This window comes from Nicotiana tabacum, chromosome 22, assembly GCF_000715075.1.
Source record: "Nicotiana tabacum cultivar K326 chromosome 22, ASM71507v2, whole genome shotgun sequence".
In the NCBI taxonomy this organism is placed as follows: Eukaryota; Viridiplantae; Streptophyta; class Magnoliopsida; order Solanales; family Solanaceae; genus Nicotiana; species Nicotiana tabacum.
This window is the reverse complement of record NC_134101.1, coordinates 193668413-193690165: the sequence shown is the minus strand read 5'-3', so window position 1 is coordinate 193690165 and position 21753 is coordinate 193668413. Positions and strand designations below refer to the sequence as shown.

Genomic DNA, 21753 nt, shown 5'->3' with positions numbered 1-21753 from the left:
GACCCCTATATCAAAATCTTGCCTATCAACCGGAATTTGCCAAAATATCAATTTCGCCAATTCAAGCCTAAATCTTCTCTACCACTCCAAAACCCATTCCGATCACGCTCCTAAGTCACAAATCACCTCCCGAAGCTAACCGAACCATCAGAACTCATTTCTGAGCCTTCTAACACATAAGTCAACATCCGGTTGACTTTTCCAACTTAAGCCTTCTTAAAAGAGACTAAATGTCTCATTTCTTACCAAATCCTCTCCGAACTCAAATTAATCAACTCGATCACATAAAACACGAATAACGAAGCGTAAAGAAGCTGAAATAGGGGAAATGGAGTGGTAACTCATGAGACGACTGGTCGGGTCGTCACATCCTCCCCAACTTAAACAAACATTCGTCCTCGAACGAGTCAAGAAACATACCTGAAGCCTCAAACAGATGAGGATATCTGCTCCGTATCTCCCGCTCGGCCTCCCAGGTAGCCTCCTCCACGGGCCGACCTCTCCACTGCACCTTCACTGAAGCTATATCCTTTGACCTCAACTTCCGAACCCGGCGACCCAAAATAGCTACTGGCTCCACATCAAAGGTTAAATCATCATCCAACCGAACCATGCTGTAGTCCAAAACATGAGACGGATCCCCAGTATACTTCCGAAGCATAGAAACATGAAATACCGGATGCACACTCGACAGGCTGGGTGGCAAAGCAAGCTCATAAGCCACCTTTCCAATCCTTCGAAGCACCTCAAAAGGCCCAATGAACCGAGGACTCAACTTGCCTTTTTTCCCAAATCTCATAACACCCTTCATGGCTGAAACCTTCAGCAAAACCTTCTCACCGACCATGTAGGACACATCTCGAACCTTCCGGTCTGCATAACTCTTCTGACGTGACTGTGTCGTACGAAGCCTCTCCTGAATCACCTTCACCTTCTCTAAGGCATCCTGAACCAAATCTGTCCCCAATAGTCTAGCCTCGCCGGGCTCGAACTAACCAACCGGAGATCTACACCGCCTCCCGTACAAAGCCTCATATGGAGCCATCTGAATACTCGACTGGTAGCTGTTGTTGTAAGAAAACTCTGCAAGTGGTAGAAACTCATCTCAGGAACCTCCAAAGTCAATAACACAAGCACGCAACATGTCCTCCAATATTTGAATAGTACGCTTGGACTGTCCGTCCGTCTGAGGGTGAAACGATGTGCTCAACTCTACTTGAGTACCCAACTCTCTCTACACGGCTCTCCAAAACTGCAAAGTAAACTGAGTACCTCTATCTGAGATGATGGAAACAGGAACGCCATGCAATAGAACAATCTCCTGGATATAAATCCCTGCCAACCGCTCTGAAGAATAGGTAGTACACATAGGAATGAAGTGCACAGACTTGGTCAGCCGATCCACAATCACCCAAATAGCATCAAACTTCTTCAAAGTCCGAGGAAGTCCAACCACAAAGTCCATAGTGATCTTTTCCCACTTCCACTCGGGAATAACCATCTGTTAAAGCAAGCCACCCGGTCTCTGATGCTCGTATTTCACCTGCTGACAATTGAGACACCGAGCTACAAATCCCACAATGTCTTTCTTCATTCTTTTCCACCAATAGTGCTGTCTCAAATCCTGATACATCTTTGCGACACCCGGATGAATGGAATACCGCGAGCTATGGGCTTCCTCCAGAATCAGCTCTTTAAGCCCATCCACATTGGGCACACAAATCCGGCCCTGCATCCTCAACACACCATCATCACCGATGGTCATATCTCTGGCATCATCATGCTGGACTCTATCCCTAAGGACAAGCAAATGCGGATCATTATATCGGTGCTCTCTGATGCGATCATATAAAGAAGACCGAGAAACCACACATGCCAACACCCGACTGGGCTCCGAAATATCCAATCTCACGAACCGATTGGCCAAGGCTTGAACATCAACTGCAAGAGGTCTCTCCCCAACTGGAATATATGCCAAACTCCCCATACTCACTACCTTTCGGCTCAAAGCATCGGCCACCACATTAGCCTTTCCCGGATGGTACAGAATAGTGATATCATAATCCTTAAGCAACTCCAACCATCTCCGCTGCCTCAAATTAAGATCTTTTTGCTTGAACAAATGATGAAGACTGCGATGATCAGTGAACACCTCACAAGATACGCCATACAAGTAATGCCTCCAAATCTTCAATGCGTGAACTATGGCAGCCAACTCCAAATCATGAACGGGGTAGTTCTTCTCATGGGGCTTCAACTGCCGAGAAGCATAAGCAATAACTCTACCCTCTTGCATCAACACACAACCAATCCCGACTCTCGAAGCATCACAATACACAGTATATGAACCTAAAGCTGATGGTAAAACCAATACTGGAGTTGTGGTCAAAGCTGTCTTGAGCTTCTGAAAGCTCTCCTCACACTCGTCTGACCATACAAATGGAGCACCCTTCTGGGTCAACTTGGTCAAGGGCGATGCAATGGATGAAAATCCCTGAACAAACCGGCGATAATAGCCTGCTAACCAAAGAAAGCTACGAATCTCTATGGCTGAAGATGGTCTGGGCCAACTCTGAACCGCATTTATCTTCTTTGGATCAACCTGTATACCCTCGCTGGACACCACGTGCCCCAAGAAAGCCACTGAACTGAGCCAAAACTCACACTTGGAGAATTTTGCATAATGCTTCTCCTCCCTCAGTCTCTGCAACACAACTCTCAAATGCTCTGTGTGCTCCTCCTGACTATGTGAGTACACCAGAATATCATCAATGAATACAATAACGAATGAATCCAGATAAGGCCGAAATACATTGTTCATCAAATGCATGAATGCTGCTGGGGCATTGGTTAGCCCGAAGGACATAACAAGAAACTCATAATGACCATATCTGGTCCTGAAAGCAGTCTTAAGAATATCTGAATCCCTGATCTTCAACTGGTGATAACCCGAACAGAGATCAATCTTGGAGAACACCCTCGCTCCCTGAAACTGATCAAATAAATCATCAATGCGAGGCAAATGATACTTGTTCTTGATTGTTACTTTGTTCAATTGCCTATAATCAACGTACATTCTCATCGTGCCATCCTTATTCTTCACAAACAAAACCGGTGCACTCCAAGGGGACACACTAGGCCGAATGAACCCATTATCTAGGAGTTCCTGAAGCTGTTCTTTCAATTCCTTCAACTCTGCTGGTGCCATACGATATGGCGGAATAGAAATGGGCTGACTGTCTGGCACCAGGTCAATACCAAAATCAATATCCGTGTCCGGTGGCATGCCCGATAGGTCTGCAGGAAAAACATCGGGAAAATCCCTCACAACTGGGACAGAATAAATACTAGGAGTCTCAGCTCCAACATCCCTCACAAATGCTATATATGAAAGGCAACCCTTCCCAACCATACGCTGGGACTTCAAGAAAGAGATCACTCTACTAGGGATATAATCAGTCACACCACGCCACTCGATCCGCGGTACACCCGGCATAGCCAAAGTAACTGTCTTAGCATGATAGTCTAGAATAGCACGAGAGGGAGATAGCCAATCCATGTCCAAAATAACATCAAAGTCCACCATGCTCAATAGCAATAAATCAACTCGGGTCTCCAGACCCCCAATAATCACAACACATGACCGGTACACACGGTCCACAATAATAGTATCTCCCACCGGGGTAGATACATGAACAGGTAAAGCAAGAAACTCATGGGGCGTACCCAAATAATGAGCAAAGTGTGATGACACATAAGAAAAGGTGGAACCGGGATCAAATAATACAGAGGCATCTCTGTGGCAGACTGAAACAATACCTGTAATGACAGCATCTGAAGCAATAGCATCTGGCCTGCCAGGAAGTGCATAGAAACGGGCCTGACCGCCCCCCGATTGACCTCCCCTTCTAGGGCGACCCCTGGCTGCCTGACCTCCTCCCCTAGCTGGCTGGGCGGGTGGTGATGTAACTGGAGCAGAAGTCGAGGGCTGACCCCTTTGCTGATACTGACCATCGCGAAGTCGAGGACATTGCCTCCTCATATGCCCAAACTCTCCGCACTCGTAACAACTACCCGGTGCTGGAGATGGGGACTGAAGGGAACCCTTGGCACCAGAATGGCCAGAAGAAGGACCTGCCACGGAAGAACCCTGAACTGATGGGGCACGAGATGAACTCTGAGCTGGAAGGGCGCTGAGTGATGACTGGCCCTGCTACGACCCATGATAACCACGACCTGAGGATACCCCACGATACTCTGGACGGGCCGACTGAGTGGGCCTAAAAGAACAACCTCTACCCTGCTGGAACTAGCCCCTCGAAGGAGCACCACTGAAACTGCCAGAGCCTTGAGGCCTCTTGGCCTCCCTCTCCTCTCTATCCTGACGGCGAACCACCTCAATCTCACAAGCAATATCGACTACCTCCTCGAACGTAGTGCCCAACACCCTCTCTCGGGTCCTAAGAATACGGAGGTGATAGTTAAGTCCATCAACAAATCTCCTGATCCTCTCACGATATGTCGGAACCATCCAAATGGCATGACGAGCCAACTTAGAAAACCTCGACTCATACTGTGACACAGTCATATCCCCCTGTTGCAACCACTCAAACTGTCTACGCAGATCCTCTCTGCGGGACTACGACACATACTTCTCCAAGAAGAGAGTGGAGAGCTGCTGCCAAGTAAGGGGCGCTGCTCCAACCGGCATATGCCTCTCATACGCCTCCCACCATGTGAAGGTAGCCCCGGTAAACTGAAAGGTGGTAAATGCCACACCACTAGTCTCAAGAATCCCTGTTGTACAGAGCATCCGCTGACACTTATCAAGAAAACCCTGGGCATCCTCGCCCTCGGCACCACTGAATGACGGAGGCTGGAGTCTACCAAACCTCTCAAGACGACGCTGCTCATCGTCCGGCATGACTGGCACAGCAAACTCTTGAGCTGGTGCAACCGGCTGAGCTGGAGGTGCCCCCGGTGTCTATAGTCCCTGCACTACCTGCTCAGGTGTGCGAGCAGCAGGGGTCTGATTGCCTCCTCTGGCCTATGAAGTAGGTGTTGCTGTGGTGGCTGAAACTGTCTGAGCCAGGCCTGTGAAAACTGTCAAGATCTGTGCCAAGGCCTCCTGTAGACCCGGGATCACGATGGGCACTGCTGGTTCCTGAACCGGTGTTGCTGCTGGAGCCTGATCCGGAGTTGGGGCAGCTGGTGGGCCAATAGGTGCTGCCCTCGCTACCACGGCCACGACCACGCCCACGGCCTCTTTTGACCTCAGTAGGTGGCACTGGTGGTCGTTCGCCTCGTCCGGTAGCGCGAGTCCTCGCCATCTACGAGAGAATAGAATAACGGAAGTTTAGTACTCGGACCAACAAGTTCGCACGACAAGAGTTTCAAGAACATGAAGTTTTTCCTAAAGGTTCTGCAGCCTCTCGAGGATAAATACAGACGTCTCCGTACCGATCCACGAGACTCTACTAAACCGGCTCATGACTCGCGAGACCAAGTAACCTAGGCTCTGATACCAACTTGTCACGACCCCAACCCCGGTCGTGATGGCGCCAAACACAATGCTAGGCAAGCCCGACCAACTAACATCTCAGAATCTCTTTCTTTATAATTCAATACCAATTTTCGATATTTAATACCAATTTAATATAAATAGAAGTATGAATTTAACAAATGAAATGTGCGGAAACCATAATCACGAAAAATCTCTGTAAAATAGCCCACTGATCCGGTATCACAAGTCTGAGCCTCTAATACAAGGTTTCAACAATCTAATATAGAAATATGCCTAAAATGCGGAATAATAAGTGGAGATAGAAGGAGAAATCGGGTCTGCGAATGCCATGCAGCTACCTCGATAACTCCGATGAAAACAGAACGGCAGGAAAGCTCGCTCTATGCCTCAGGAATACTTGTACCTGAACACATGGTGCAGGGAGTAATGTGAGTACTCCGACCCAGTGAGTAATAACAATAAATAATGGTTGACAGTATGAAATCACGTAAAGGTACTAAGCAGTTCTATATCAAAATAGTAAAATCATTTAAACATCAGTGAATAAGGAAATCATGTGAAATTCTTTTAACCAGGTAAAACAGATATAATCAGTATAAATCAGCTCCTCAAGCATTTTAGTTCATCTGTTCGTTCTTATCCTCAGTTCTCAATTCATATACTTCTCACGATAACCGAGTCAATAAATATATATACCGCTGCGGCGTGCAGCCCGATCCATATATCGTTGTGGCGTACAACCCGATCCATAATAATAATAGTCGATTGCGCTCACTGGGGGTGTGCAGACTCTGGAGGAGCTCCTTCAGCCCAAGCGCTATATAATTGCTACGGCGTGCAGCCCGATCCATATAAGTAGTTGCTGCGGCGTGCAGCCCGATCCATATCATATAAGTAATTGCTGCGACGTGCAGCCCGATCCATAATATATATAATATATATATTTGTTGCGGCGCGCAGCCCGATCCATATCATATAAAATATCCTCACTATTGGGTCCTCGACCCCTCTCAGTCATTTAAAAATCACAGCCTCTCGGGCATAATGTACGGTCGGGATCTCAGCCCTCATATCTCTTCCTATTTATGATTAACATTTCAAAAATTTGGTTCATATCATTCTTAAACAATTGGAAACATGACTGAGGATATAAATTCTTTAACAAAATAAGTGAGGAAAACCAGTCAAAAATCCCCTAAGGGTTCTACAGGTCGGCACAAGGCCCCAAGCATGGCAACAAGCCCAATTCACAATAATAAAGTATATGTCTCAATCAAAAATGTAGTAAAATATCATTCGGGATGGACCAAGTCACAATCCCCATAGCATTGAACCTCACGCTCGTCACACAGCGTGTATCTCAACTTAGTATAGCACTACGTTGTGCAATTCCGGGGTTTCAAACCCTCAGGACATCATTTAAAATCATTACTCACCTCAAACTGGCCAAAACTCTAGCTCGCTATGCCCTTGCCTCTCAAATTGACCTCCACGCGCGTTGAATCTATCCAAAATCAGAACGAATAGGTCACAATATGCTAAGGGAACATAGCCCAAGCGAAAACATTCGAAAAAATATCAAAATCTCGAATTTAGCAAAACCCGAGCCCCAGGCCCATGTCTCGGAATAGGGTAAAATTTACATTTTTAGAATCCTCGTACCCTCAGGAGTCTAACTATACCAAAATTATCCAATTCCGATACCATTTGGTCCTTCAAATCATCATTTTACATTTTTGAAAGGTTTCACAATTTTCTTCCCAAATTCCATCTCAAATCACGAATTAAATGATGAATTCAGTGATAGCTTCATGTATTCTAGCCAAATCTGAGTTAACATCACTCACCCCGATGAATTTCTTGAAAAACCTTCGAAAAATCGCCAAAATCCGAGCTCTCTAGGTCAAAATATCAAATAAAACCCAAAACCTCGTATTTATATAGAGTACCCTTCAGGTCAAACTCATGCGGGCCGCACCAAAAACTCACGCGGTCCGCGCAAGCCAGTGCGGTCCGCGCAAAGGCAACGTGCGGCCGCACAGGCCTCCCTCTGCAGTGACAGGCTTTAGTATTTTGGCCATACCTTTCGCTACAGATGTCCAAATTACGATATCTTTACCTTTCTGGAAACTAGACACGAAGAGCTACAACTTTCGTTTTTGAATCAACCTCAAAATTCCTTGTAGATTAAAAGATATGAGCTTCCAAAGTAGGACCAGCGGATCGTTCCCCACCGCGGCCGCACACCACTTTGTGCGGTCCGCATGACACCTACCGCGGGCGCACACCATTTTGTGCGGTCCGCACAGCACTCAATGCCGGCGCACCTATTTTTGTGCAGACCGCATGGGTGAGTTATGAGGCGTGCAATCCCTGTAGGCCTGATACAGCTATGATTTTTGCACTAAAACATCCCGGAACCTACCCAGAACTCCTGGAACTTCAAACCAATTGTACCAACACATCTTATGACATTGTTCAAACTTGCTCAAAACTTCGGAACGCTCACAACAACATCAAATCACCAATTTAACATAGGAGTCAGGCCTAAGAACTCCAAGAACTCTTAAATTATACTTTCGATCAAAAGGTCTATCAAATCTCGTCCGAATGACCTGAAATTTTGTACACACATCCCAAATGACACAATAAAGCTACTGCAACTCTCGGAATTCCATTCCAACCCCTATATCAAAATCTCGCCTATCAATCCGAATTTGCCAAAATATCAATTTCGCCAATTCAAGCCTAAATCTTCTCTACCACTCTAAAACCCATTCCGATCGCGCTCCTAAGTCACAAATCACCTCCCGAAGCTAACCGAACCATCGGAACTCATTTCCGAGCCTTCTAACACATAAGTCACCATACGGTTGACTTTTCCAACTTAAGCCTTCTTAAAAGAGACTAAGTGTCTCATTTCTTACCAAATCCTCTCTGAACTCGAATTAATCAACTCGATCACATAAAACATGAATAACAAAGCGTAAAGAAGCTGAAATGAGAGAAATTGAGCGGTAACTCATGAGACGACTGGTCGGGTCATCACAACGAGCTACTAACTGAACTTTGAACCAGTGACCTCGACAGATTGAACCCCACTAATCGACTGCAACTGAAGCTCAAATAATTGCAGACCGGCCAAATTTGAACAATTTCAGGCCGAAATCTGGTGGGGTTTGAACATGGGGGGTTTACCACTTCCTTTTGGATCAAACTACTAAGCTCATTAATATGCAATAAAATGATGTCTATATTTGTGTGCTTGCAACCATGTGTAAGGCTGATGATAAGCAAAAACAAAAGTGAAATGAGAAATGGGTATGACAGCAGACGTGATGATTTTGGATTTGGTTGCCGTTTTTAGCTTCTTTTTTTGTATATCTCTTTCTTTCTGTTTTTATTTTTATTTTTCGAGAACAAATTAAAAAAAGATCACCTAAGAAAGATTGATCTCCTTGGCAATGGCTGTCGTTCTTTTGTCTTCGTCTGGTTCCAGGTTCCTTTATTTTAGGAGTTAGGGATTATTTATAGGGGTAGGAATTAGGTTAGGTCAAATAGGAAATGGGTGTGGGCTCAATGTTTTGGGCTGTCCGAAATTGGGCCTTTTCAATTAAAATCAAACAAAATTAGCCCCAAATTTCGTACTCTTTCTTCTAAAACAAGACCAAAAATACTACACTATTTACTAATTAATCCTACTTAAATGAAATAACTATTAAAATGAGACTGACCATTAAAACAAAACTATTTTTTGGTATTTTTCAAATATCATACTAAAAGATAAAGATGGAATTAGATTAAAATTATTGCAAACTTAAAATAATATTCCTAAAAACAAAGTGGCACTATTTTTGTATTTTTGAATTTTATGTAAAGTAGATAAATTAAAAGTAACTAGATAAAATGTTAATTAGCTAAATAAAAGAAAATATTTTTGTAATTTTTAATTTTGTGATAAAATAAAGTAAAAGAGTAAAAATTAGTTAAAAATAGCTATATTAGGCCTAAATTAAATATTTACATGCTAAAATATAAAAAATCTTGGGGAGGGTCAAAAATCACATGTCTACAGTTGCCCCTCTTTGACTGGAAATACGAAGTATTTTCAGATAAAGAATGACTAGACAGGTTTTTTTGACCCGACCTTTATTTAAAGAGACCAAAAGATAAAAGAAAAGAGAATGTGACCGAGCCCTGGTATCTAAGCTGCCTACATATCCTTGGCTATAAAGGAATCAGGCCACGTGTAGTTCAGAAATGAGTGAGATGATGGAGTATGCCGAGGTGGAGAGCCAGTCGAGGTGCCATTCCGCCGAGGTTCTGGTTCGCACTCCTGTTATTACATCAAAAATCAAAAAATAAAAAAGACTAGCTAATCCTGTCAACTACGAGTTACAAGATTCCTATCTATAAGTCTTCTAAAGCTTGATCTTGAGTCTTGAGTGGTTCTTCATGCAGACTTTAGATTTGAACCTTGACGCTTGCTAGTTGCAGGTGCTAGTTCATCCTTTTTCAGCTTTTCGGATCAGGACCAGGCATGTAGTGCTTGTGACCTCGGCCATATCTTGAGCAACCCACATCTTTCATCAACTTCTGCATTTGGATTAACTTTTTGCCTTTCTCTTTGTTGTTATTTTTTTTCTTTATTGTGACTAACTTCTGTTGATCACCTCGGACTGTTGACTCGCATTCTTGCCGCGAGCTTCTTTTGTTGCTGACTTGAATTTCATTCTGAGGTGAATTCTTTTATTCTCCAGGTAGGCGCCTGATTGCCGAACTTGAACTATCTTCCTTCGACACTTGGGTGGGCGCCTGATTGCCGAAACTTTAACTGTGTTCTCTTGCTTTCCAGGTGGGCGCCTGATTACCAAATCTTTAACTGTATTCCCTTGCTTTCCAGGAGGGCGCCTGATTACCAAATCTTTAACTGTATTCCCTTGCTTTCCAGGTGGGCGCTTGATTACAAAATCATTAGCTTTATTCCCTTGCTCTCCAGGTGGGCGCCTGATTACCAAATCTTTAACTGTATTCCCTTGCTCTCCAGGTGGATGCCTGATTACCAAATCTTTAACTGTTTTCCCTTGCTTTTCAGGTGGGCACCTGATTACCAAACCTTTAGCTGTATTCCCTTGCTCTCCAGGTGGGCGTCTGATCACCAAATCTTTAGCTGTATTCCCTTGCTCTCCAAGTAGGCGCCTGATTACAATATCTGAACTGTATTCCCTTGCTTTCTAGGTGGGCGCCTGATTACCAAAACTTTAACTGTATTCCCTTGCTTTTCAGGTGGGCGCCTGATTACCAAAACCTTAGCTATATTCCTTTGCTCTCCAGGTGGGCGCCTGATTACCAATCTTTAGTTGTATTCCCTTGCTCTCCGGGTGGGTGCCTGACTACCAAATCTTTAACTGTATTCCCTTGCTTTCCAGGTGGGCGCCTGATTACCAAATCTTTAGCTGTACTCCCTTGCTCTCCAGGTGGGCGGTTGATTACCAAATCTTTAGCTGTATTCCCTTGCTTTCCAGGTGGGCGCCTGATTACCAAATCTTTAACTATATTCCCTTGCTTTCCAGGTGGGCGCCTGATTACCAAACCTTTAGCTGTATTCCCTTGCTCTCCAGGTGGGCGCCTGATTACAACATCTGAAATGTATTTTCTTGCTTTCCAGGTGGGCGCCTAATTACCAAAACTTTAACTGTATTCCCTTGCTTTCCAGGTGGGCACCTGATTACCAAAACCTTAGTTGTATTCCCTTGCTCTCCAGGTGGGCGTCTGATTACCAAATCTTTAACTTTATTCCCTTGCTTTCCAAGTGGGCACCTGATTACCAAACCTTTAGCTATATTCCCTTGCTTTCCAGGTGGACCCTTGATTACCAAACCTTTAGGTGTATTCCCTTGCTCTCCAGATGGGCGCCTGATTACCAAATCTTTAACTTTATTCCCTGGCTTTCCAGGTGGGCGCCTGATTACCAAACCTTTAGCTGTATTCCCTTGCTCTCCAGGTGGGCGCCTGATTACCAAATCTTTAGCTGTATTCCATTGCTCTCCAGGTGGGCTCCTGAGTACAACATCTGAATTGTATTCCCTTGCTTTCTAGGTGGGTGCCTGATTACCAAAACTTTAACTATATTCCCTTGCTTTCCAGGTGGGCGCCTGATTACCAAAACTATAGTTGTATTTCCTTGCTCTCCAGGTGGGTGCCTGATTGCCGAAACTTGAACTGTATTCCCTTGCTCTCCATGTGAGCGCCTGATTACAACATTTGAACTGCATTTCCTTGCTCTCCAGGTGGGCGCCTGATTGCCGAAACTTGAACTGTATTCCCTTGCTCTCCATGTGGGCGCCTGATTACAACATTTGAACTGCATTCCCTTGCTCTCCAGGTGGGCGCCTGATTGCCAAAACTTTAATTGTATTCCCTTGCTCTCCAGGTGGGTGCCTGATTGCCAAAACTTCAACTGTATTCCCTTGCTCTCCATGTGGGCGCCTGATTGCCAAAACTTGAACTGCTCATCTGAAATTGCTTCCTTTGAACCTGATTATAACAAAATAAACAAAACAAAAGAAATTTTCCTGCCCCAGTTTGGTGTTGGGCGCATCTGTGAGTGTTAATTGAATCATGTTACCAAATATATCTATGAATTTGAAAGCTAAATCCCATTATCCAAGATGGTCCTGAAAACTCCTAGTTAAATGATGGTTTTAAAATCTAAATTATATCTTCCAAAGGTGTGACTTCCGCTAAATCTTGTTATCTAAGAAGCTCTTAAAACTACATCCCATTATCCAGGAGGGTCCTGAAAATCAAAATCAAGTCTTATCTTCAGAGTGGCAATTTTTACGGCTGAATTATACTACCCTACAACAGAACTTATGCTAAATCTTGTTATCTAATAGAAATCTTAAAGCTAGATCCCATTATTCAGGAGGGTCCTAAAAATTCCTAATTGAATCCTATCTTAAACATGCAAACTTTGAAACCAACTTATATCCCTTTGGGGTACACTTACGCTAGATCTTGTTACTTATGATTGTTTTGAATTTTAAACTAGGTCCCATTTTCCAGGAGGGTCCTGACAACTCCTAATTGAATCCTATCTCAAGAATGAAAACTTTGAAACTAACTTATATTTCTTTGGGGTACATTTATGCTAGATCTTTCTACTCATGATTATTTTGAATTTAAAACTAGGACCTATTTTCCAGGAGGGTCCTGAGATTTTACGGTCAAACCTATATGGTGCTTGCTTTTCCTTACGGAGGGTTTCTCCGAAACAAATGAATTTTTTTGCCTTTGTTTCAATCAAAGAAAACTCGTGAATTTAAACATGGTGGTTGGTTTGTGGCCTTGAACTTTGAGGGCGATTGCTCCTTCACTTCCTATGGTAACTTCGGTTTCAACTCGAAAGACCCTACCTGTTTATTGACTGACTGTTTTTCTCTCTCACCTTTATCACGGAGAATACCTCTGATCCGTTCAAACCCAATACCATTCATCTGTTGCATTGTGCTCTTGTAATGACATGTACTGATCCTTTGTATTTCTCATGAATCCCAAAGCACGTCAATTGCCATCCACTCAGTGCGCATGCTGTTCTTTCCTTATTTATAACACTGGCCTTGGCCTTGAGGTCTATTGCTCCTTCACTTGCCATGATAACTTTGATTTCCGCTTGGAAGACCTTGCCTGTCACTGGTTAACCACTTTCTTTGTCAATCTTATCACAGAGAATACCTTTGATGCATTCCAACCCAACACCCTCTATCTGTTGCGTTGTTCATGAATTGACATATACCGATCCTTTGTATTTCACATGAATCTCAAAGCACGTTGATTGCTACCAACTCAGTGTACTTGTTGTTCTTTCCTAACTTATGACACTTTGATGTGCTAGCTAGATCCTGTTTTGTGCAATTAGAAAGCTGGTGGCAAATTTTGAAGTCATTTCTCACTTATTCTGACCAAACCGACTCAGGAAGAGGAAGTAAACAAGACAAAAGGAACAGAGCAAAGGACAATGGAAAAAGATGATTCCTAACAAGAAAACTACAAAGTAGAAACCTATCAGATGTGGATACCAACTCTAATGACCATGACATGTACCTATGGCCTATTCTGTTAAGCAAGCCTGATGTTCAACTCTTGTTATACCCCTAAACCGTGAAACTTGGCTTCAATGCTCCGATTATCTAATCTGATTCGTGATCCTTATTCGACTTGTAGTGCCTGAAGGGTTTTCACCATCAAGCCTCTCTTATTTTGTTCTTTCTCTCAACTCACCGTCGCCTTAAGGTGCCCGTGAAGGTTTTTACCAATAAAACTCTCTCATTTTTTATTTCTCTCAGCTTTCATCGCCTTACAGTGCCCGTGAGGGTTTTCATAAATAAGACTATCTCATTTTTCATTTTTCTTGTTTGGACCGGAGTGTTGCCCCTGATATGATTCACCTCTATTTGCTTACCTTGGCATCTCTCGAAGACTGATTGGAAGGTCTTTCTCTAGACCGTAATGTGGGCTTTTTGGATGGGGTTAGAAAGAAAGGGTATCAAAAGGCTCAAAACAACTCAATAGGGTTCAAAATTATAACTTTTGGAATCAGATTTCTTACAACAACCGCAACTTCAGCTCCAGTTTCTTCGCTTGGGGACTTTTGAATTTTTATTTGATGGGACCGAACCGTGAGGCTGCCTACGTATCTTTAAAAGGAATCAGGTCGAACGTAGTTCATGACATAGGAATTGCTTTGTTTTTGTACTTTTCTCTCTTTTTTTTCTTTTTCTCTTCTTTTCTTTTCTCTACTTTTTCCATTTTTTCTTTCTCTTATTTTCTTTTTTTTCTATTTTTCTTTTCTCTCCTTTTTTCTCTATCATATTTCTAAACTCTGCTTCTGATTCCAACAGAGGGATATGAAAGAAAATAAATAAGGCTCAAAGGGGTAACAAAGGATAAAGTGTTTAGATAGCAGAACAAAATGCCTTCGTCATTCCAATCTTCAAAACATGTCAAGTACAACACCACAATTAAACAAGCCAAAGAAATCATACGTAATATCTTTTGACTGCATTAGAATCGATAGCCATATCCACACATTTGATTTCTACATCTGTTAAATACAAAGCACCACTGGACAACACTCTCGTTACTACAAACGGCCCCTGCCAATTTGGGGCAAACTTGCCTTTAGCTTCAACCTGATGCGGCAGGATGTGTTTCAATAGTGTTTCTTTATGTTCTATCTGCCCCAGTTTCACACAATTCGGCTTGATGTGATCTCAAAATGTATTTACTTATTTCCCTCAAATGTCCCTATCATCTTCAAAATTGTTTCATTGCTTCGTGACTCGACTAACTTTTAAGACCAAGATGAGAATTACGCGTGCATGTCATGTCACTAGAGTCAGCAGGAAAAGAACTATAAAAGGAAAAGAGAACTAAAAAAAACACTGAATAGAAATAACAGAAAACAAGAAATGGCATTAGATAGATGGTGAAAAGGTTTGAACAACAAAATAAGTAAAATAAGCTGAGGTTACAACCCTGGAACAAAACCAGACAACACTAAACGAGCTACTACGACTAAACAAACTAGGCAAAATAAAAGGATAAAAGTTTTTGAGTCACAAGATAATATTCGGATTACAACCCTGAAAATAACCCAGCCAACAGAAATGACAACAAAATAAACCACCAAAACTCCTCCCCTGCTTGCCAAGAGATGGAGCGTCTTCCCAATTACCAAGCTCTGCATCTTAGCCACTGAGTTCAACATCAACATTGCTAGAACCTTCACAAGTCTTCATCGCATTGTCCTTAGCAAATTGCTTTTGGGTCCCTTTGGCCGGCTAAGTTTTTATGATCAACTTTCGGAACCAAGAGTTCTCATATTCCTTTTTCACACAAATCATGTCCTCCATATGCGTCTCATTATGAACAGACAATGGACTTTGGCTAGTATCTGCTGCATTTGGATTTTGCACAGTAATGTCACCTGCATCAATAAGCTTCTGGACTGCTCCTTTAAGATGCCAACACTTTTCTATGTCATGCCCCGGGGCATCTGAGCAATATGTGTACCTTTGAGAAAAATCAAACTTTTTTGGAAGAGGGTTTGACATTTTTATCTGAATCGGCTTCAACATGTCCAATTGCCTCAGCCTCTGGAACAGACTGGCATATGATTCTCCAATATGGGTGAAAGCTTTTTCTTTTTTCAGTAGTCTTTTCATTTTATACTCTGGCCTCGGTTGGAACCTTTTGCGGGCAGGTGGTCAATATGCCTGAGGGGGCGGGTAAGACATTTGTGGAAGTGGTGCGGGCCATCGCGGGCCTTGTGGACGTGGAGCATATGGTGGTGCTTTGTGGATGGGGAATCGGGAAAGTGATGTACGATTTTGGCGATTCTATGGAGAGAAGTAGCAATGGGGGGATTACAAGGATATCCACGGGGTCGACATTGAGGCTGAAAGCGTTTAGCAAGAACGACCACTGGACCCTGTCGTCGGCGAGGCTCAGCAACATCTTTTCTATCAATGGGAGGACTATCCCGAGCAACTTGTTCGTTCCATCTGAGCCAAAAATCCCTAAAACTTTCCTTGGGTTTCTTTTCCATCTAAGATAGGGAGGAGCGGTATGGGACAATGTCTATGTTGTACTGAAAGTATCATACAAAATCTTGAGCCATGTCGCCCAATGTATGCCACTTACCGACATCTTGACGATTATGCCATTCCAAAGCTGCCCCAGTCAAGCTCTCACTAAAATACGCCATCAACAAATCATCTTTCTCGCCAACACTTCTCATTTCATCGCAATAATCCCTCAAGTGGGCTACCGGATCTCCACACCCATCATACAAGTTAAACTTTGGTACTTTAAACCCCGCGGGCAGGGGAACATACACAACTCTTTGTAAGTCGTGTTAACTTAGTCTCCCATTCCTTGCATATTCTTTAAGGACCGTTCTATGCTTTTTAGGTTCCTGGATATCTCATCTCGCCCTTCTTTTCCTGTGACCTTTTCATCTTCAGCATGAAGCTCATCCCGAGGGCTCTGCTTGTATGAGTCAGGAACCTTGTGGGAAACCTCTGCGGGGTAGTATTGGGCATCATGAGTTTTGAGTGGGTATTCATCGTTGGGGATAGTGGATATGACAGGAGGGCAATTTTGGGAAGAGGTAATTGGAGGATGAGTGATGAAGCTACTAGGGTGGTTGAGAAAACTGTGATAGACGGGTGGATCTGGAGAGTATGGGGGATCATCCGGCACTATGACCGGAGTTTGGGTAAGGGTGTATCTAAGAAGCTAGGTGGTGGCGGGGGTGGTGCCTTCCCAGTCATCCAGGCCTGATACATGTTCGTCATGTGTTGTCTTAACATCCTTACCTCATCAGCCAAACCAGTGTCCTGTTCAACCAACTGCTTTCGGGCACCGGTATCAACCAACCCAATTCTGTTGTTGTCTGTCATTGCCTTTTGACTTTATATTGTAGAGAGGAGTTACCACTTTAATAACCACAAACCAACCACCCTTCTGCTATGAATACAACAAAATGAGGTCATCACGTTAGCGTTAGGGCATTTAACAACTAAGAATATCACATTACGTGCAATGCACCTAGCAACAATTAACGGTTCTAGAATGACTTCTAGGGTGACAAGGTCACTCGGCATCATCCCAATTTTGTTCATTTTAATCTTTTTTTTTCTTTTCTAACACTTCTTGGTTTGCTCATTTTTCTTCTTTTTTTTTTTCTAGTTATTACTCTTTTCTTTCCTCTCATTTCTCACATCCCCTAATTTCACCTCTCTTTTTTTCTTTTTTCATTTTTTTCCTTTAAAAAAAATGATTCGATCGAACCCTATGTAGGTTGCCTACGTATCATGACGCCACATGAATCAGATCTTTACGTAGTTCTGGAAGATCGCGAATAAAGTAAACAAACTAACATTCTCATTTTATTTTTTTATTTTTTTTTGTTTTTTTCTTTTTCTTTTTACTTTAATGACTACTCTGATGAGAAAAGAGCAATAAAAGAAGCAAATCTTTTTTTTTTTTTTTTGATTTTTCTAGACTTAATGTTCTATAACCTATTCTAAACTCAAGCTTAACGAGCATATATTTTTTCCTTTTTGAAACAAATACTCTATGGGAAATTATTTAGGAAAAACCCTACAAGAGAAAAAATATTTATGATTTTTTTTCTTTTTTAAGAAGGAAATCTAAAGGCTAAACCAAAGAAAAATATTTTAAATTTTCACTTGATGTCCTGAAGAAAAAATTTCGAAACAAGAAATGAAAGATAAAAAAAAAACTGTTTTTGGATTTGAATTTTTGATTACCTAAGGAAGAAACTCTGAAAATAAACCAAAGAAAAAATATTGTTGTTTTCTTTTTTTTATATGTACAATGTCCTAAAGTTCTAGTAAAAATAAAGGAACTTTTTTTTCGAGTCATTTTTCATCAATTTCCCAAAGAAAAACTTCAAAAGAAAATCTTTTGGATTTTTGGAATTAATATCTTAAAAGAAAACTTTTAAAGAGGTACTAAAGAAAATTCTTTTTTTCTTTGAATTTTTGGTCTTAATGTACTAAAGGAAATATAAAAGCAATATTAATTCAATAAAGGAAAACCACCTCAAATGGGTTTTTTTATTCCTAGAATTAGTATTCTAAAGAAAACTTCTTCTAACGGAAATATAAAATGCGACATTTCCTTTTCTTTTTTTTTTGATTTTTGACTTGTAACACATTTCCAAATACAAAATAAGAAATACAATAACAAAAGACATGACAAACTTAACTAGACTATTACAAACTCTAACATCACCTAAAAGACTGGATACTACTATATAAGACTAGAAAGTAAAACATGAACAATTGACTCAAAAATATAAAATGGCTCCTCGAGCAGCTCCTGAATGCAGTGATCATGAGGTATCTGCCATGTTCAAACTCCGGTAAGTAGATCCACATCTGTATGAGAAAACATAAACCAACACTATGTGAGACAATAACATTCCCTTCTAGACACATGCAAGACATGGTTGTGACCATTTTTCTAAAATTAACCTATGTGGCTAACAATGCAGGATTTGGCTAAGACCCCGCGAAGCCAAGAACCTAAATTCAGTAGGAAGACCGGACCCTATGTGGATTGCCTACGTATCATGCCCCGAAAGACGAGAATCAGGTATGCGTAGTTCGAGCAGATTGGATACAGGCGAGAAATAAAAATAACAACTAATTCAAAGAAAAAAATATTTTTTGTCTTTTCTTTTAAAAAATGATGAAACATGTAAACTAGTTTTGGATTTTCTTCTTTCTCCTTTTTTTTTTGATTTTCTGATTTTCGAAAAAACGCAATTTTTTTTTGAATTTTTCATATATTTTTTTGTCTTTTTCTTAACAAGAATGTAACATAAAACATAACAGGGCCCTACCTGCTTTATTTTCACACTTCACCCTTTTTTTTCTCTTTTTCATTTGCCCTCAACTATCATTGGTCCGCCAAATGACCCTTTTACCTTTGAAGAAATGCAACATGTAGCACATAGGATGCATCAATATGGTCTGTTATTTTGGGGTACACCCGTCCTAGACAGACTCTCAACCCCTATGTTGAGTCCCCAAAGTCAAAATGCACATGATGTAAACAAACGTTCCTACTAGGGATCCGGCATGAGACTATGTTATACTAGGTTTGAAAACCTGGGTTTATTGTTCTAGACCTGGCTTACCCGAGCGGACAGCTCGAGCCGGGGGGGGCAGCGTACCAGGAATACAGAAGTTTCACCGGCTTTGCAACTTGTCCGAACCTCATTCTAAAATTGGATAAGACTCTAGACAAAAAAGAAGTCACACGAAGTGCACACTCCCCAAATGATTTAGAAGACTCAGAGAGAAGAAGTGTTTCGTAGCAGTTTATATACATTTCACAGAATATCAAAGCGGTAAAAGCTGCATTTAGCACATTAGACCCAAACATGTGAATAAAACCAGATAATAAATAAAGTCAAATATAACAATTCCTCTGAGCTCGAATTCTGAACTCTGAACCAGAGATTCTGGGTTCGATCCCCAGCAGAGTTGCCAGAGCTGTCACACCTCATTTTTACCACCCGAGGGGGTATAAAGGAGTTTTTCCAATTTAAGTGACAATCAAAACGGGATTATTAATTATTAAAAATCAGAGTCGCCACTTGGGATAATTTTATGGTGTCCCAAATCACTGGTTCAAATCCCGAATCGAGGAAAAGATTGACTCTGTATTATAGTCCGCGAACACAAAAATCCGGGTAAGGAATTATGTTAACCCGGGAGAAGGTGTTAGGCATTCCCGGGTTCCGTGGTTCTAGCACGGTCACTCAACTGTTATTATTGGCCTATTATCTGATTTTAATACATGTTTCATCCTATGGTTCAATTTTAACTTAAAACCCGCTTTTAATTATTTTAAGGAAGATTTCAACGTCATCTAAAATACGTATTTGAACCGCGCCACATGAAATGCACCCGCAGTCCGAGACACATTTTATTTAACGTTGTTAAGATTTGGATTTGGGTCACATGAAATGCACACCCGAATTTAAGAAAGTAATTTTTAAATAGCGCGCCTAAAGCAACTACGATGTTCAAAGTTCTTTAAGAAAAAACTCATTCAAGATTACAGGCCATGCTCCGACAATCTACAGTTCATAGCTCACGTTCGCACACATCAAGTTAGCTAAGAATTTTCGTTAATTGACAGATCCTTCCCATAAACTGATCTACTTCTGATTATTATAACTCTACCAACATCTCTTTTTCCATTGCTTTGACAAGTTTAGATGCAAGAATATAAATCTCATAATGAAAGTAGAATATTAACATGTCCAAGAATAGTTTCATTTACACCATGAAATTCCATCCGAATCAGCCTACTTTAGACATTAGTTAACACTATTGACCCAACAAATAGAAATAGCAATGAGTGGTACCTGTGTAGTTAAGAGCACTGTAATTCTTTTCGAGTTGGACTACCAAAAATCAAAAGAGTATTTCAATCACACCCTATGGCCCAAACTTGTTTAGGTTCAATTTATTAAACAGTCCAAGCGAATACAAGTAATAGGAATGAGATGATTTTGAACCCATGGAATAACTACTAGTAAATGATATTATCCTAGTTGCTCAACACACAAAAACGAAATTCTTCAAACAAGATGAGCTAAATTATCGAATCGGTACTCTAATACTTCAACCAAGTTATATAAAATTTATAACAGAGAGTCTAACATACACTTTCCAGACAAAACAACAAAAATTGAACTAAGATTGCTAAAATATTGATTGAAATGAGAAAGAGAACAAACCTTTTGCTGAATATTTTTTCCAAATGTAAAATTCGAATTGATTCGACCGCAACGAGCTACTAACTGAACTTTGAACTAGTGACCTCGATAGATTAAACCTCACTAATCGACTGCAACTGAAGCTCAAATAATTGCAGACCGGCCAAATTTGAACAATTTCAGGCCGAAGTCTGGTGGGGTTTGAACATGGGGTTTACCACTTCCTTTTGGATCAAACTACTAAGCTCATTTATATGCAATAAAATGATGTCTATATTTGTGTGCTTGCAACCATGTGTAAGGCTGATGATAAGCAAAAACAAAAGTGAAATGAGAAATGGGTATGACAGCAGACGTGAGGATTTTGGATTTGGTTGCCGTTTTTAGCTTCTTTTTTTGTATATCTCTTTCTTTCTGTGTTTTTTTATTTTTCGAGAACAAATAAGAAAAAGATCACCCAAGAAAGATCCATCTCCTTGGCAATGGCTGCCGTTCTTTTGTCTTCGTCTGGTTCCAGGTCCTTTATTTCAGGAGTTAAGAATTATTTATAGGGGTAGAAATTAGGCTGTGTGTTCAATTTTTTGGGCTATCCGAAATTGGGTCTTTTCAATTAAGACCAAATAAAATTAGCCCCAAATTTCGTACTTTTTCTTCTAAAACAAGACCAAAAATACTACTTCATTTACTAATTAATCTTATTTAAATGAAATAACTATTAAAATAAGACTGATCGTTAAAACAAAACTATTTTTTGGTATTTTTCAAATATCATACTAAAAGATAAAGATGGAATTAGATTAAAATTATTGCAAACTTAAAATAATATTCCTAAAAATAAAGTGGCACTTTTTGTATTTTTGAATTTTATGTAAAGTAGATAAATTAAAAGTAACTAGAT

General features: G+C 41.2%; 1 long non-coding RNA gene across 1 annotated transcript; it reads right to left on the bottom strand.

Annotated features, from left to right (window-relative positions):
• Positions 1-18140: 18140 nt before the first annotated feature.
• Positions 18141-21361, bottom strand: LOC142176467 (uncharacterized). Its single transcript, XR_012705097.1, has 2 exons — positions 20877-21361; positions 18141-18498 (listed from the first exon to the last, which is right to left on the bottom strand). It is a non-coding gene; the product is annotated as an uncharacterized LOC142176467 (long non-coding RNA).
• Positions 21362-21753: the final 392 nt, after the last annotated feature.